We start from the raw sequence: 15,423 nt of genomic DNA, 5'->3' as shown, positions 1-15,423 counted from the left end.
CAGAGGAGGGGCCCAGGGCCAGCTTCACAGCTGAAGCCCACACGTGGGTCCGGGGAAACGGGGACGTACCTGAGAAGGGCTGACATCAGGCTGACATCTGTGTCCTGAAGGTGGGGCTGGGTCCGAGCGCCTTCCCGGTCAGAGTTTGATACGCAAATAAGAGTCTCCCCCTGTATATTCGCCATTAATAAAGTGAACATACAAAGGGTATCCTCTCTTCAAGTACCAAAGAGCGGCTCCAGTGAGGACCACACTGCGTCTTCCAGGGTGGTCTCCTCCTGCGGGGTCTGAGACCGGTGGGAGGGGCCGGTGACCACCCCGCCCCATGCCCTGAAGTGGGCTGCCCAGCGTCTCTCCAAGACAGGACTGTCTCCCCACAGACAGGTGGATCCTGTGCGGCCCGACAGAGAGTGGGTGGGCAACGGACGACAGGGGGAAAACCGCCCTGGGGCAAGTCTGCCGCCTCCCCCCCTCCCCCCCGCCGCAAGCCACGGCCTCCAGGACGTCCACCTGATAACAGGTCAGCCGCTCGGGCTTAGAAGACACAACAGCATGCGTCATTAGAGGAAATGCAAAAAACAAAGAAGAAAGCCAACGCTCCACGACGGACCACCCGTTCACAGATTGCATAGCAGTGCTAAGGCAAGCACCCCCTCGTGGCGTTGCAGCCAGAAAGCCACTGCCACTCAAAGTACCCGTGAAGTGCAAGATCCCCCGGAGGAAAGTGAAATCCCCCCGGGCCCATGCTCTCCCACTGAACAGTGACATCGGAATCCCGGGCCTTTCCATCCTGACTGGCAGGGATGCCAAGGGGACAAAGAGAGCGCTAGGGCTTGATGGTCTCAGTAGAGAGTCCCCTACAGACACCGGGCACTCTGGGGCCGCCCCGTTCCCTTTCCTCTGGACTGGCACCCCACCCCCCAGCCCCTTCCCTCCCGCGGACACGAAGGCCCAGAAGTCGGCCCGAGGATGGGCTGGGCGCAGAGGGCGGATGGACCAAATGACCCAAATCTAAAGTGGACCCTGACGTTGTTGCTGAGCATTCTTCCACATTATCTGGGAAGTGAACTGACCAGGCCGTCTCTTCCCAATGCCTGGCATCGCGTCTGGGAAGCACGTGCCAGACTAGTTTCAAGGATGCTTCATCAGTACATGAAGCAGGCCCGTCAAGGGCTGAGCACCGCCTTCTGACCAGAACAGCGGCTCTGACAAGAAAACCAGTAAAACATCTCCCAGGTCATCGTCTCTTCCAGAAAGTTCTCTGCAAGATGCACGGGACGGGGGACGGGGAGGGGGGGGAGCACCAGGTCACAAAGAGCAAGGAAGAAGCACGTGCCCTGTGGCCGACCATGCCCCGGCGTACCCTGCGGTGGTCCTGACCCTCTGGTGGGTCCCCGGAGTCAGCCCGGTCTCCAAGCAGCATTCTCAGGAGGGATTTGCTCCTCGGAGAGAGCTTGTCCTTGCATATTCATTACAATCATAGAAACACACGAAGGATAACCTCTCTTCAAGTAGCAAACGATACCACGGGCAGGAAGGCCACTGTCACTGTGACAAGGTTGGCATCTGCTCCGGGAGCGAGCCTAAGGTAAACAGATCGGATACGCGGGCTCAGCGCACGGGCAGCGCACGCTGTGTGTGGAAGAGGTGCCCGTGGGTGAATGGCGCGTCCCCTCCCTCCGTCCCCCCCCACCTCAGCCCTCGCGGTCCCCCCCTCCGGGGCCCCTTCCTGAAACCGACAACCTCCCCAGGTACTCTCTAAGGTTACTGCAGGAGGGGCTGATTCCAGAAAACGCATCGTGAACATGGGAAACACAGAGAACAGATTCATTCAAGGCAGCAACACTGAGAGCATAGCCTGGGTAACAGCACATTGCACGCTACGGTATTTCTCATACAAAGCACGGGGCTAGAGTGTGGGTCCGCGCCTGTACCCGAGAGGGGTACTGAGACTGTCTTGTCTCTTCTTTGATGACGACTTCACATCCTCAGAGGTTTCCAAGCAGCATTTGATACTGAAAACGTGGATTTTCCTCTATGATTAATCATAAATAATGTACTCATAGAAGGAGAATCTACCTTTTAAATACCAAAGAAGGATTCTGTCCAGGAGACCGTGAACCTGTGTTTGAGTCATCAGAAATGAAAGTCACATAGGGCAGACAAGCTTCCACGTAGCACTGGGGTGACAGACCCATGACGTAATCTCACCAGGCCGGCTTCCAGGTGAGAGAGGGCTCCAGAATAGTAGGTCCTCAGGCGTGTGTCCACAATTAACACACGAGGTGCAGCCCACCGTGTTGTCGCCTGCCCAGGCCGAGGGGGCTGGGCGGGGGCTAGCCCTACAGACTCTTCCAGGAACATTTCCAAAGCAGCATTTGATACTGAAAACATGGATTTTCCTCTATGATTATCTATGAATCACGTAAACATAGAAGGAATATCCACCTTTTAAATACCAAAGAAAGACTGAGTTCTGGAAAGGCCAAATCTGCGCACGGTTCGTCAAAAAGCGGAAGCGAGACAGCAGAGCGAGTCCCGTTGGGTCCTACGGCACAGCTGTGACGATGCACCAGGGCCTCTCTGCCCAGGTGGCTCCTCCGTGAGTGGGGGCTTCTAAAGGTGATGGTCGGCAGACATATGGCACGAAGGAAGCACATGTTCTGCAGCCCACCAGCTTTTCACTTACCCGGGAGGGGCTCAGCCCTATCTCGCTCCCCTGCCCGTGGTTTCAGCCCAGCCATGTTTCCAAAGCAGCATTTGATACTGAAAACGTGGATTTTCCTCTATGATTAACCACCAAACACGTAATCATAGAAGGAAAATCTACCTTTTAAATACCAAAGAAGATTACTCCGGGAAAAGCATGAGCCTACAACCCATCAAACGGGAAAGACTGCCCGGCTGCCGGGGAGAAACCGTGACCGTGGACCCCAGCCTCTTCCCCGAGGCGGCAGCTCGGCGAAGGGGTCGCGAGACGGGGGCGGTGGTCCGCGGGCAAACGGCACGAAGAAAGCACATGTGCTGGGGCCCACCGTCCTTCCACTTACCCTGGAGGGGCTCAGTGCCCCCCGCCTTCCCTGACGGTGGTTTCAGTCCGGGAATGTTTCCAAGCAGCATTTGATACTGAAAACGTGGAATTTCCTCTATGTTTAACCACAAATACCATAAACATAGAAGGAATATCCACCTTTTAAATACCAAAGAAGGATTTAGTCCTGTAAAGCCCGAGCCTAAGCACAATCCATCGGAAACAAAGGTAGCAGAGGACGGGCGCGCCGGGCGCGCACCTGCTGGGGCGGCGGGGTGGCGGTCAGCTCTGAGTGCGGCACCTGTCCCATCACTAAGGACAGAGCAGGTTTTGGGATCTGGCTTCCGCTCACTCCCTCTGTTGGCAGGACGGGGGGTGGCACATTAACCTTCCTCTCTTGTCCCTGAGGGGGACTTGGGGATCTCACGTTCAGAAATGTTTTAAAAGCAACTTGAGAGAGCGAAAATGTGGATTTTCCTCTATGATTAACTGTAAGTCCTGTAAACATAGAAGGAACATCCACCTTCTGAATACCAAAACTTGAACATCCCTGGAAAACATAAACCTGAACCCAATCCATCGAGAACCAAAGCATCACAGGGCAGTCAAGGACCGTTCGTGCTCCATGAAGGAACTATAGTATCAGACCCGGTCACGTCCAGATGACAGACTGGTTAACGGGCACGCAATGAGGGGTGTGCCCCACTGTCACTCACCCTGGGGAGGGGTCACCCTAATGTCTCTTCCCGGATGGGGATTCCACGGCCACGAGTATTTCCAAAGCAGGGTCTGGTTCTGAAAACGTGGATGTACTTCAAAAATTCACCATAAATAAAGCCAGTACAGTAGGGATGACCATCCTTTAAAAGTTCCAGAAACATCACAGACAGAAGCCAAAAGCTCTCCAAAGTCCTTAAAGTCAGCTTCAACTCCGTGAAACCCACCTAAGGCACTGGATGGCAAAGGTCACGTAAAAGTGTGTGCTGACAGTCGAGCATCCTTTCACACACCTTATTAGAGGGAGGAGGGCACCAAAGAACCTTCCAGATAGGGAGTCTTGTATCCAAAAGGTCCCAACAGCCAGGATTCAGCAAGGCAACGTGATAGGCTGTTAGGAGGATATAAGAGACACAGATCACAGACAGGATCTCTTCAAATACAACAAAGTCGCAGCAAGGCGTGACGTTTTCCCACCAATGCCACCACCCCCTGGAAGAAAACCACACAGCTTCTGGAAAAGTCACTCTTCAGGTGGATTGGACACACAGACTTACCGAAGTAGGTGCTACCAACCTCTGGTAAAGCATTGCCTCCAAAAGCAAAAACTAAAGCACCGATGATCCCAGGCTCAGTCCCTGGCCTGCAAGGTTGTCATCACCTCCAGGAAGTCCTCCTGAAAACGGATTCAATACAAAGCCTGCACTCTGTGGTCAACCCTCCACTCCTATCCCACAAAGCGGTGCCAGCACCAACACGGCCCTTCTGCAAGTTGGAACCGTTTCCACCAAGTGTTGTAGTTGAAAGCCACTGCCCGTCACAAGGGTGGGGTTAGGCATTCCTCTTACACAGGACCAAGTACTGTCCACATACCATCAGGAGCTCTGCCGTGTTCCCCAGGTGGGCACTGCCTCCGTGAAGCCCTGTCAGGAATAAAGAGACGTGGCTGGTTAGGGGGTCCGATAGCCTAAGTCCCAAATACAGTCAGTAGCCTCTGTGGTCAAGCTCACGCATGTGCCCGGGGTGGTTCTTGCAAGCAGGGACTTGAACGAGGAGGGAGTGCCACAGAGGAGAAATCACTGGCTGGGCATCTTTTTTTTTCTTTAATTGAAATCCAGGCAGCCAGGGAAGATCTGGGATACGTGTCGTGACTAGCCAATGAGCATCTGTTTCAGATATCGTGGGACAGCAATGTCAACCCACCTGTTGTCCCTTCCGAGAAGTCTGCACCCCTCCCCGAGTGTCCTGCTAAGGCTACTGTGTTGGTTGGGGTACCCAAGGTCAGTGAGCTGGTGGTCATGTCTGCTCATCGCATGGTTTCATCCCCTCCCCTCCCAAACCCCCGTTTCCCCCTGGAATGGCCTTCCTTAGAGCGCTTCTTGAATAAACCACTTGCCCACAAACCCCAAGGAGTCCCTGCCAAGTTTAAGCAAAAAATATGTGCTCATCGTAGCAGTATGGCCTCCGGGAAGACGACAGAAAGATTAAGTCAGAGCCTATGTCCAGGGGACCTGGGGAACCGCCCCCCACCCCACCTCGCCTCCCCGGCCATTAGGTGAGACTGGAGACGGGGACAGTTGAGGAGTATAAAGCCGTCACAGTCTCTCTCTCTGGTACCCATTTGGCAACCTCCCCAAGCAAGCTGGTATTTTGCACCTTTAAAAAAAAGTTTTTATGGGGTCGCCTGGGTGGCTCAGTCCATTAAGCGTCTGACTTCGGCTCAGGTCATGATCTTGCGGTTTGTGAATTTGAGCCCCGCATCAGGCTCTGTGCTGACAGCTCAGAGCCTGGAGCCTGCTTCGGATTCTGTTTCTCCCTCTCTCTCTCTCTTTCTCTCTCTCTCTCTCTCTCTGTCCCTCCCCGATTCTGTGTCTCCCTCTCTCTCTGCCCCTCCCCACTCATGCTCTGTCTGTCTCTCCCAAAAATAAATAAATGTTGGGGCACCTGGGTGGCTCAGTCTTTTGAGCGTCCGACTTCGGCTCAGCTCATGATCTCGTGGTCTGTGAGTTCGAGCCCCGCATCGGGCTCTGTGCTGACAGCTCAGAGCCTGGAGCCTGCTTCGGATTCTGTGTGTCTCTCTCTCTCTCTCTCTCTCTCTCTCTCTCTCTCTGTCCCTCCCCCTGATTCTGTGTCTCCCTCTCTGTCTCTCTGTCCCTCCCCTGCTCATGCTCTGTCACTCTGTCTCTCTCTCTCTCTCTCAAAAAAAAAATAAACATTAAAATTTTTTTAAGTTATCTTTAAAATAAAGTTGCATTAAACTAACTTACATACTAAAACATGGGTATACCTGCCACATAATTATAAAACTCCCCACAATCCTCTATTTGGCATTTAAAATTTTTCAGCGTATATCTGTTTCATCTCTTTCTGTAGCAGTTATGTTTTTGAAACCAAGGGGCTGGAGAGGGTAAATTTGGGATTCTTCTAAAATACTGAAAACCACGTTAGACATTTTTCTGTTCACATTTCTTTGTCAATTTTTGCAAGAAATTGGTGGCGCGGACCCTAATTTTTCGCACCTCTAGCTTTACCTTAGGAAACAGGACTCTACGGTGATTCCTTCAATAAATTCTCAAATCTCAAAATAAATAAATGGAGGAAAACACTTGCCATCTGGCCAACCATTTGTTGTGACACCCTCCGAGAGGGAGGGGCTACCACTCACATCCCGTTCCTGAACCTGACACCACGGGCCGCGGGTCCTTCAAGAAGGCATTTGATGATGAAAAGAGATCAACCGTGCAATATCTGCCATGAACAAAGCAAATACATCACGGACAACCTCCTTTCGAACATCTCAGACCAGCTTCTGGGACCTTCCTTCTTCTCCAGCCATCAGGGTGTCCTCCTGCAAGGGAAATAGATGGGGGCGGCTAACGCACAAAGAACAGGTGCCATCAACCAGGTGACGAGCCCTCGAGGCCTCTCCCCGACGTACCTGGGCTGGTGCAAGGGACAGTGGCCCTCCCTGGCATTAGCAGCAGGGGTCAGAAGCTCTCCAACACGGAAGATGACGATCAACTCAAAGAGTACTGTACCTCTCACGTTGCCTCGGGCATAAAGGAAAGGCGTCATGGGACAAGCGTTCTTCACGTTCAACAGGTGCCTCAGAACCAGAATCCCATCTTGGAGGCCCGCTGGGCTGAAGCGATCCCGAGGGTCCGTGGGCCAGGTGGCACCTGTCACACACAGGATGCGTACAGGGCCCGCCCTCTCTTCAGTTCCGAAACCCTGGGCAGGTGCTCCCATGGCTGTGCCTTCCCTAAAGTTGGCACCTCATTGGCTAGAGGGACGGGACCCGAACCGGTGCAACAGGTTAACTGTGTGCCCCATCTTGGACGGCCTTTCTTGATGGGCTGCAGACGAGCCTGGCGTGGAGACACCTGCTTCTCTTCCAAAGGTGTTCTCGCCTCCAGGAAGGTCTCTGAAGGGAGGACTGGCCCCGGAGGATGGGTGGAACGGGAGCCACCATCACGCAGGCATCTGCCGGGGCCAGCAAGGCCAGGGTGACCCACAGACAAGGCTGCCGTCAACATCTCCCCCCAGGAGTCGGCGCTGGGCTTCAGTGAGGGGGTGTGATACTCAAACAGAAGTGCACCCGTATTCTTCGTCATGAATAAAGCGAAGAAACATGGGTAACCTCTTTTCTAGAACCAAAGGGCAGCCCCGAGGGCGACGCCATGGCATCTCGTCCCGGCTGGCAGGGCTCCAGGGACTCCTGGGGAAGACGGATATGGAGGGTGAGTGGCCGAAGCCGCCGTGACTGCCACACGCGCACTCTCTGCACGACGACCCATCACTTACCCCAGAGAGCGATGGACACCAACAGTCGCAGCTCCAACGGCCTTTGCGGCCCCTCAGCTTTGATACTGAAAAGAGGCTGGCCAAGGATGACACATCGTGAATAACACGAATTCATCTGGGAAAACCTCTCTTCAAGCACCACGGAATAGAGCCGTCCGTGGAGCCCCACGGCCCGTCTTCCGGGAAGACGGCCTCCAGGCTGGGAGGCCTGCCCGGACAGTGGCGTCCTTCACGAGGCCCATGTTCTGCAGTCACATCCATTCTCTGGTCCCGACTGGGGGCCGACATCCCTTCTCGGCCGACATCAAGCTGCACATCCCTCTGAGGCAAAACTGGGAGCTGGAAAGAGCCAGGTTGGGGCGGGGGGCCGGGGATTAGTCCTGATAAAAACGACTGCCCTGGGAAAACCCCTCTCCCAGAGCCACAGGGACCACCGCCTTCTGTCACAGCTGGTGTCCCCAATCAGTTCTACCATGGATGTGTGGGGTGTGGGTGACAGTCCACCAGGTGACATGTCATAGCTAAACTACATAGGCCCGGTGGCCATCCACTCACATCTCTGGAGGGAGCTGGTGCATGGTCGTCCCTGGCTGTCTGTCTTCATGGCCGTACCGTGTTTTGGCTGCTGTCGCCAGAGCCCCTTTCAAATGCTGGGGCAACTTCTCACGACAGAGCCTGCAAATACGTCTTCCCCGCCCCCTTGGTCAAGGCCCCCCCAGCCATGCCTGTTCTTAGAGGCGGACCTTACCCACGGTTGAGTGGCAGGTGGCCAGATGCCGAGTGTCCCTGAACCCACCAACACATGGGTGAAGGGGGGCGGACAGTCCGCATACACACCGAGACAGGAAGCTTTCCGAAGTTCCGTCGGGGCCAGGGGGCTCATCGAGGCGAATTTTGACGCCAAGAAAGAAGTGCACCATGTTTGTTTCGGCACATATCAAGCGAAAATAACATGGGCAACTTCTTTCCAGGCACCAGAGGCTGGGGCTGCCAGGCACGCGTTCGCACTCACTCCTTCCGGCCGCCGTCCACCTAGGTGGGAAGGGACGCTGAGGGTCAGGGCGTGGCGGCGAGCCAGGCTAGCACCATCCAGCAAATGTGTGCTTGAAAGAGATGGGGCGCTGGCTCACCTTGGGGGGACAGCACGCCCAGGACGCCCTCGGGGGCGAGGCTGACACCCAGCGGAGGCGGGGTGTGGTTCTCCCTGTGCATAAAGCACACTGGACCCCAGAGAGTCCTCCAGGGCGGGAATCAACCAGCAGGGCAGACGGGTTCCGGAGTATTTACCAGTAACTCCACAAATGCTCGTGGAGAGCATCACTCCAGAGATGCCCAGAGTCCTGGGCCCCGACGCAGAGTTTCCTCCGTGGGTCAGTGGGTCTAATAGCCTCCTCTTGGGGGTGGGAGACCGAGGGTATTGAATTAGGCAGACGAGCCACCAATGCAGCATCAGCTCTCATGGGCCGTGCAGGGTTCTGAAGGCATCCCCTCCTTAAGGGATCTCCTTGTTTCTTCAAGGCAAGGCTTTGTTGCAAGACACGAGCAGCTCCCCATGACTTGTGATAAATAGGGCAAACCCATCCCAGACAGCCAAAAAGCAGCAGGTAGGAGGAACGGCAACGTCTTCCCCAAAGTCAGCGGCACGGCCAGGAGAGAGGGAGTCTGAGGTTGAACAGGTCAAGGGAGGTGCTTTCACGTCTACCATCTTTCAGGTCTTCCGGAGAGGGGCCCACGCCAGGGGCCCTGCCCTGGATACAAAGCACATTAATCCGGAATTATTTGCCATTCATAAATTAACACTCTTGAAGTACATAGTAAGTCCACAAGAAAAAGTCACTCTTTACCAAGAACCTACCTTACATAGGATACTGAGGCTAGCTGAACCCAGAGGCACACATTGGTGAAAAAAAACCACACGAGGCTATCGTCTGCTTATATCCCAAGTAAGATAAAACCCAATGCAAACTGGCTTAAACAGGAAAGACATTTTCAGGCTTTATATAAGCTGGTAGCTAAAAGTGAAGAAGCAGGGCGAGCTTCAGGCAGGGTTTGATCCAGGTCTCTCGGTTCTCCTCTAACTCCCCCATATAGGCCTTGTATGGTACACATTTCCCTCTCCGGGTCTGCACAGCTCTGCCACACACAATGAATTAGGAATTGGAATGTCCTAACTCATTCAATGGCCGCGGGAGCATCAAGGCTCGCCACCGTGGCACATGGTTGAAGGGAACACAGGGGGCCTCCTCTGGCAGGTCTCACAGGAGAGAGGGAGATATTTCCTGTTCCAGAAGCCTCAGCAAACATCTTGCATCTGATAGCTCAGCGGAGTCAGGGGCCCGTCTGTGATACAATCCCAACAGCCAACGGAGAGGGATAAAGCTCAATGTTCTTAATTAACCCTGGGCTGGTGTGTGGTGGTGATGGGGTGGGGTCGGGGGTTCGATCCAACCCGAGCCACAAGACAGGAAGGTGAGGGAAGCTTTCGGGAGGGAAACCAGGGGATGCCGAGGAAGGGAGAGAACGTGCAGGGTGGCCAAAGTCGTGACCAAAGTCCACTACGAGAGCAAAGGTGCCTTCCCTCAGGTTGGCGCCCGAGCCGAGAAGTCCTCGAGGCGGATTTGGATACTGAAAAAGAAGTGCACCGCGAATGTTTCGTCACAAATAAAGCGAAAAAAACACGGGCAACTTCTCATTAAGTACCGCATGTCAGAGCCGTCGGGCCACACTGCTCGTCCGCGGTCGGCGTCGCTCCGGCAGAGTTGCTGGGAGCACACGGGCCCCGTCAGCGTGCCAGGCAGCACGCCTCCACGCCACGGGTGCCGTGGATGTCTAAGGTTTGTCAAACACACCAAGAATGGCTGCCGGACAGCACGGCCTGGAATGGGACGGAAGGAGCCTGGGCCCCGCCAGGGTCACCATTGCCGATTGGCCCCAGCTCAATCCAGTGTTCCCACTGCAGGCAGGACACCGGAGGTTACTGAGCTGTGAGGAATGGGTGAAACCCAAGTTCCCAGGGGCCCGTGAGGACTACCGGCCCATCGGCCCCACATCCACAGCCTCGCCATGACCTCCTCGCAGGTGCAGGGCTCTCTCACCCTTGTCTTCGCACTTGGCCGTCTGACCTGCTCCGGCCAAGCGCACACGGGCAGAGACGTGCTGCCCCCCCGCGGCAGCCTCAAGTAGCCCCTTGCTCTCGTGTGCGCCCGCCGTCGCTGTGAGGAGCGTGTGCCGGCCAGCCCCAGAGGAGGGGAGAGATGTCCACTCCCGGCTTTGCCTCCCAGAGTAGGTCTCGCCTCCGGAAGCTGTGCTAGGTGAGGAGGGGAGCCCTCTAGTTAGAGGAGCAGGAGACACATGCTGAACAGAACGTGCGCTCCTGGGTGAAACACGCACACCCATATACCTCCACCGATGAGGTCCCTTCCCTCAAGCCGCTGTCACGGCCAGAACGCAGCCGAGGCAGATGCTGCCGCTGAAAAGCATCCGGTCTGCTTGGGTCCCCACCAGTCGAGGAAAGCTGCACAGGAGACACAGTTGAGTACGACAACAAAGCCTGTTTCCCCAAGTAATGGGCATGGATAGGAAACCCACCCAGAGAGGGGCTGGACTGTAAGTGGTAATGACCCAGAAGGGGCTCATCCAAACCACACTTGGAGCCCCTCGGTCCCCCCGCTTCGCCCGCAGTGGTGCACACACCAATGGCCGTGCCTGTGATCTGGTTCACATCGGGGAACCCCTCCGGGGTGGCATTTCCTACTGCAAGGAGATGGGTCATGTCACCTTCAGCGTGTACGTGGCCAGCTCATCAGACTGGCTGTGTTCAGGTGCCACAGACGCTCCCAACAGGGGCTCTACTGCACACATACACCCTCGCCCAAACCCTCCCACGGAGAGCCCAGAGCCCTGAACTGGGTAATCCCCACATCCTGCACTCGGCACATGCTGTGGGGTGGGCCTTGCCCCGGTGGGGGTGCTGAGAGCACGGCCTCTTCCCTGACAGGCCCCGTAGTCAGGCAGACGGTCCTCGGGGGCCGGATTTGACACTGAAACAGAAGAAATCCGCTTGTATTTATTTTAAAGGGATGCAAGGTGGGTACACCCAAAGGGAGACCCCTCTTTGAATGCTGCATTCACACTGGTGGCCCCAAATCCTCCCAAAGCTTCCAGATGCGCCAGGCTGGCATCTCACAGACGAGCTAGGCGCTGATGGATGGCCAAACGGGTGACCTACATCATAAATGAAGTGCACGTCACCAGCCTACCGTCCTCCCAGCTACCCTGGAGAGCAGCTGGCATTACGGTCCCATCAACGACTCTGCTGGCGTGTCCAGAAAGCCACCCGAGCGAGACCCCACGCGTGCAGAGCCACCACCCACCACGAGTCACGGAATGGACGAAAGCCACCACGAGCCACCTCCCTCTGGCACGAAAACACGGGCCCTTTTCCAACTGTCCAAGGAGCTGTCCACGGGAGGGCTGGAGCCTGAAGGTCACACACACACCACATCACATCACCCTCCACACGGTCCGTTTTCCCTGAGCCTACTCAGAGTGGAGCTGGTAACGTCCCTTCCCTGAAGGCCGCATCAGGAACAGGAAGTGCCTCCAAGGTGGGATTTGATACTAAAAGAGAGGTTTCCCGTGTATGTTTCATCATAAAAAAAGAGAAGACAACGCGGACAACCTCTCCCTCGAGTATTGAAGATGAGCACTGATCGAAAAAAAAAAGAAAAGGAAAGAAAAGAAAAACGGAAAAAAAAGAAAAAACAAGAAAGATGGAAAAAAAGAAAAAAGAAAAGAAAAACGGAAAAAAGAAAAGAAAAAAGGAAAAAAGAAAAAAAGAAAAACGGAAAAAAGAAAACAAAAACGGGGAAAAAAGAAAAAAGGAAAGACGAAAAAAGAAAAAAGAAAAGAAAAAAAAACGGAAAAAAGAAAACAAAAACGGGGAAAAAAGAAAAAAGAAAAGAAAGATGAAAAAAAGAAAAAAGAGAAGAAAAGAAAGAAAGAAAAATGGGGAAAAAAAGAAAAAAGAAAAACGGGGATAAAAAGAAAAAAGGAAAAAACAGAAAACACAAAACCAAAACTGCTGGATCTTCACCGACGCTGCTGTGACCTCTGGGAACTTTTCCTGAGTTTATGCCACACCCGGTACACCCGATGTCATGTGTCATATACAAACAGAGAGTCTGATTCAAGCGTCCTGGAGCGGTTTCTGGATGTCAGCCCAAGAAACCCTTTAAAACGCTGCTGAAAGAGGTCACGCGCAAAACATTTTCCAATACAGAGAACGCTCAGTGCACGACCTCCCTCCGGTTACCGAAGCCTTCCTCGTGAAGGCGCCACGGTCTCCTTCCAGAAGTCCACAGGCCACAAGTGCCTCCAGCTACAGCCGGCACCCCGAGTGAGGTCGGTGCATCAGGAGAGAGTCGTTCACAGATAAACCCCGCATTTTGTGGTCAAGAGGCAGACGATGGGGCCTGTAAGTGGATTGACACCCAGGGCCTGGCATGGCACCGGCCAAACAGTCTTCCGGGCCGAGGTGGGATTCTAAAACCAGATGCCCAGCACGGGGTCAATGGGAAGCAAAGTGAGCACCTGCTGCAACCTCTTGCCGAGGTAGGGGAGGAAGGCGGGGAACAGGGCCAGGCCCCTGCCCTCCAGACGAGACGCTATTCGGTGCCCTCCACCGCCTTCCATTTATGTTGGTACCATCGAGGAATGAAACCAGATTTCAGTTCGGACTGGAGAGAGAGAAGTCACTCATCGAGGGAAAGCAGATGCTAGGCTTCCTCTTACCAAGCTGCAGGGCCGTGCCCTCCCTTCTCTCCAGGCTGGCCTGGTGAGCGGAGGACAAGGAGAGTCACCGAGCCACACTGCCCCCTTAGATCCCACAATCTGCCTTTCGACTCCTGTTCCACTACTAGAGTGAGGGAACTCGGCGGCTCCCTGTGCAGATGCATCAGAAGCAACGGCACCTTTCCTCTGTCACATCTTGTCTTTCTCTGCTTGGGGCTCTCTCCAGGTGGAAGGAATGGCATTTGAGCATCAGCTAATGTGAAAAATTGGGTCGTTCCAGTCACTGTTGCCCCCCCCCCGCATGTGTTCCGGCTCTCAACAAACAACGTGGGGTCCTCTTAAGAACCCGACGCCCCTTCCCCAGATGCCACAAAAGAGCCCAGAGCCAAGAGTCATGGCATACCGTCATGGCATACCGTCATGGCATACCGTCATGGCATACGTCATGGCATACCGTCAAAACCCATGCAGCACCAACGATCTACCTCTGTGCCTTGGCTTTAGAGCTGGCCAAGAAGGATTTCCTCTCCCAAAGGTTGACGTTGCCTTCACAAAGTCTTCCTGAGAACCACCAGCAGGGAGCACCGGGGTCAGCCACAACGTGCAGAGCGAGGGAAGCCTAAGTCTTGGCTCGCTTGCCCAGGACCGGGGCTGACCACTTCCGTCTTGCGCAGGAAGTCTCCCAAGCTGGCACCTGATACTGAAGAGTGGTCGGGGGACTGACTTGCCCTAGAAGAAACAAACACACTAGAGGAAACCTCTCCTCGAGGACCACATGGAAGAACCATCCACAGAAACCTAGCTTCTTCCCTAACATTAGCGTCGCCTCCTGAGGGTGGATCGGATACGGTGGTCAGCGGCCCAGGTGTGTCCTTGGTAAATCCCATGGCCTGTGGTTAGCTATCTGCTCGCTTCTCCTGGACCAGGGACGAGGACAAAAGCCTTTCCCCTAAACTGGCATAGCAGCCAACATTCCTCCAGATTTAAAATAAATCCACAGCAGAATTCTTGTTAGAAATAAACGGGTCCCACCCCAGACCAACGTCGGGGACCCAACCCACACATACAAAGGCCTTGTCTTGATCGGAGCATAATCTCTCCTTCCCAGAGATGTCATTTCGTCCGGGACATCTTTCCAGAATGAACTGAAGGCTGAGGGCAGTGGTCCAGGCCACCTACATGGACTCTCCGGGGCGCGCTCTTGGTGCAAGAGGCTAACTCCAAGCCCATCCCCGAAGGCGACCAAGACCAGCCATCCCTCCAAAGTGGGGCCGGACACTGAACTAGGCTGACTGCACGTGACTCCTCAAAACCAAGAGGAGTGCAACCCCTGATGACCCACCTGCACGTTCTGGGGCATGGAGCTGTCACCGGACCGCTGTCTTCCTCTAGGGTGGCGTCACCTTGGGGAATCCTCCTAAGAATGGATGAGATATTGAAGGTTAGTAGAATAGGTGACAAAAGTCGGAGATCTGGGACAGGCGTTGTGGTCAACCGTTTGTTCATGTCCACGGCCCCCATTCCCTGAAGCTGGGGCCTGGACCAGACGGTCTCCGAGATGGGATCTGATACTGGAAAAGAGGTTAACCAGGTGTGTTTCATCCTCATTAAAGAAACAGAAACCTGGAAAACCTCTCTTCAGGTACCACTGATTAGCACTGCCGTGAACACCAGCAATTCCCCCCCGGACTTGACACTCAGTTCCGGAAGCCCTGTCACTATGGGCTTGGGCACTGTGCATTTAGTCAGTTTGCTGGTGGCAACCATCAGTGGAACGTATACTGTCCGTCAACCATCTAGCCAAGCACCCCAGTGGGGCACTCCCCAACGATAGCCTGAACTTCCCGAGGTTGGCATCATGGCCAGATGATGGGGACCAGCACAGAGAGGCTGGTCGCGAGAGCTGACACGTTTATGGGTAACCCCCGGGGCCAACTATTCTCAGTTACCAGAGAGAGACACAGATGCCCCCAAAGCCAAGGCTGGCTCCCCAAAAGGTCTTCCCAAGACTCCCTGGGTGACAGGTGCCGTGGGCCAAGTGACCTTGGTCGTAAATAAAGCACACGGCCGATCACTCT

The sequence above is a fragment of the Acinonyx jubatus genome, chromosome B3 (assembly GCF_027475565.1).
Source record: "Acinonyx jubatus isolate Ajub_Pintada_27869175 chromosome B3, VMU_Ajub_asm_v1.0, whole genome shotgun sequence".
Taxonomy (NCBI): Eukaryota; Metazoa; Chordata; class Mammalia; order Carnivora; family Felidae; genus Acinonyx; species Acinonyx jubatus.
The sequence above is the reverse complement of the archived record's forward strand: the minus strand, read 5'-3'. Positions refer to the sequence as shown.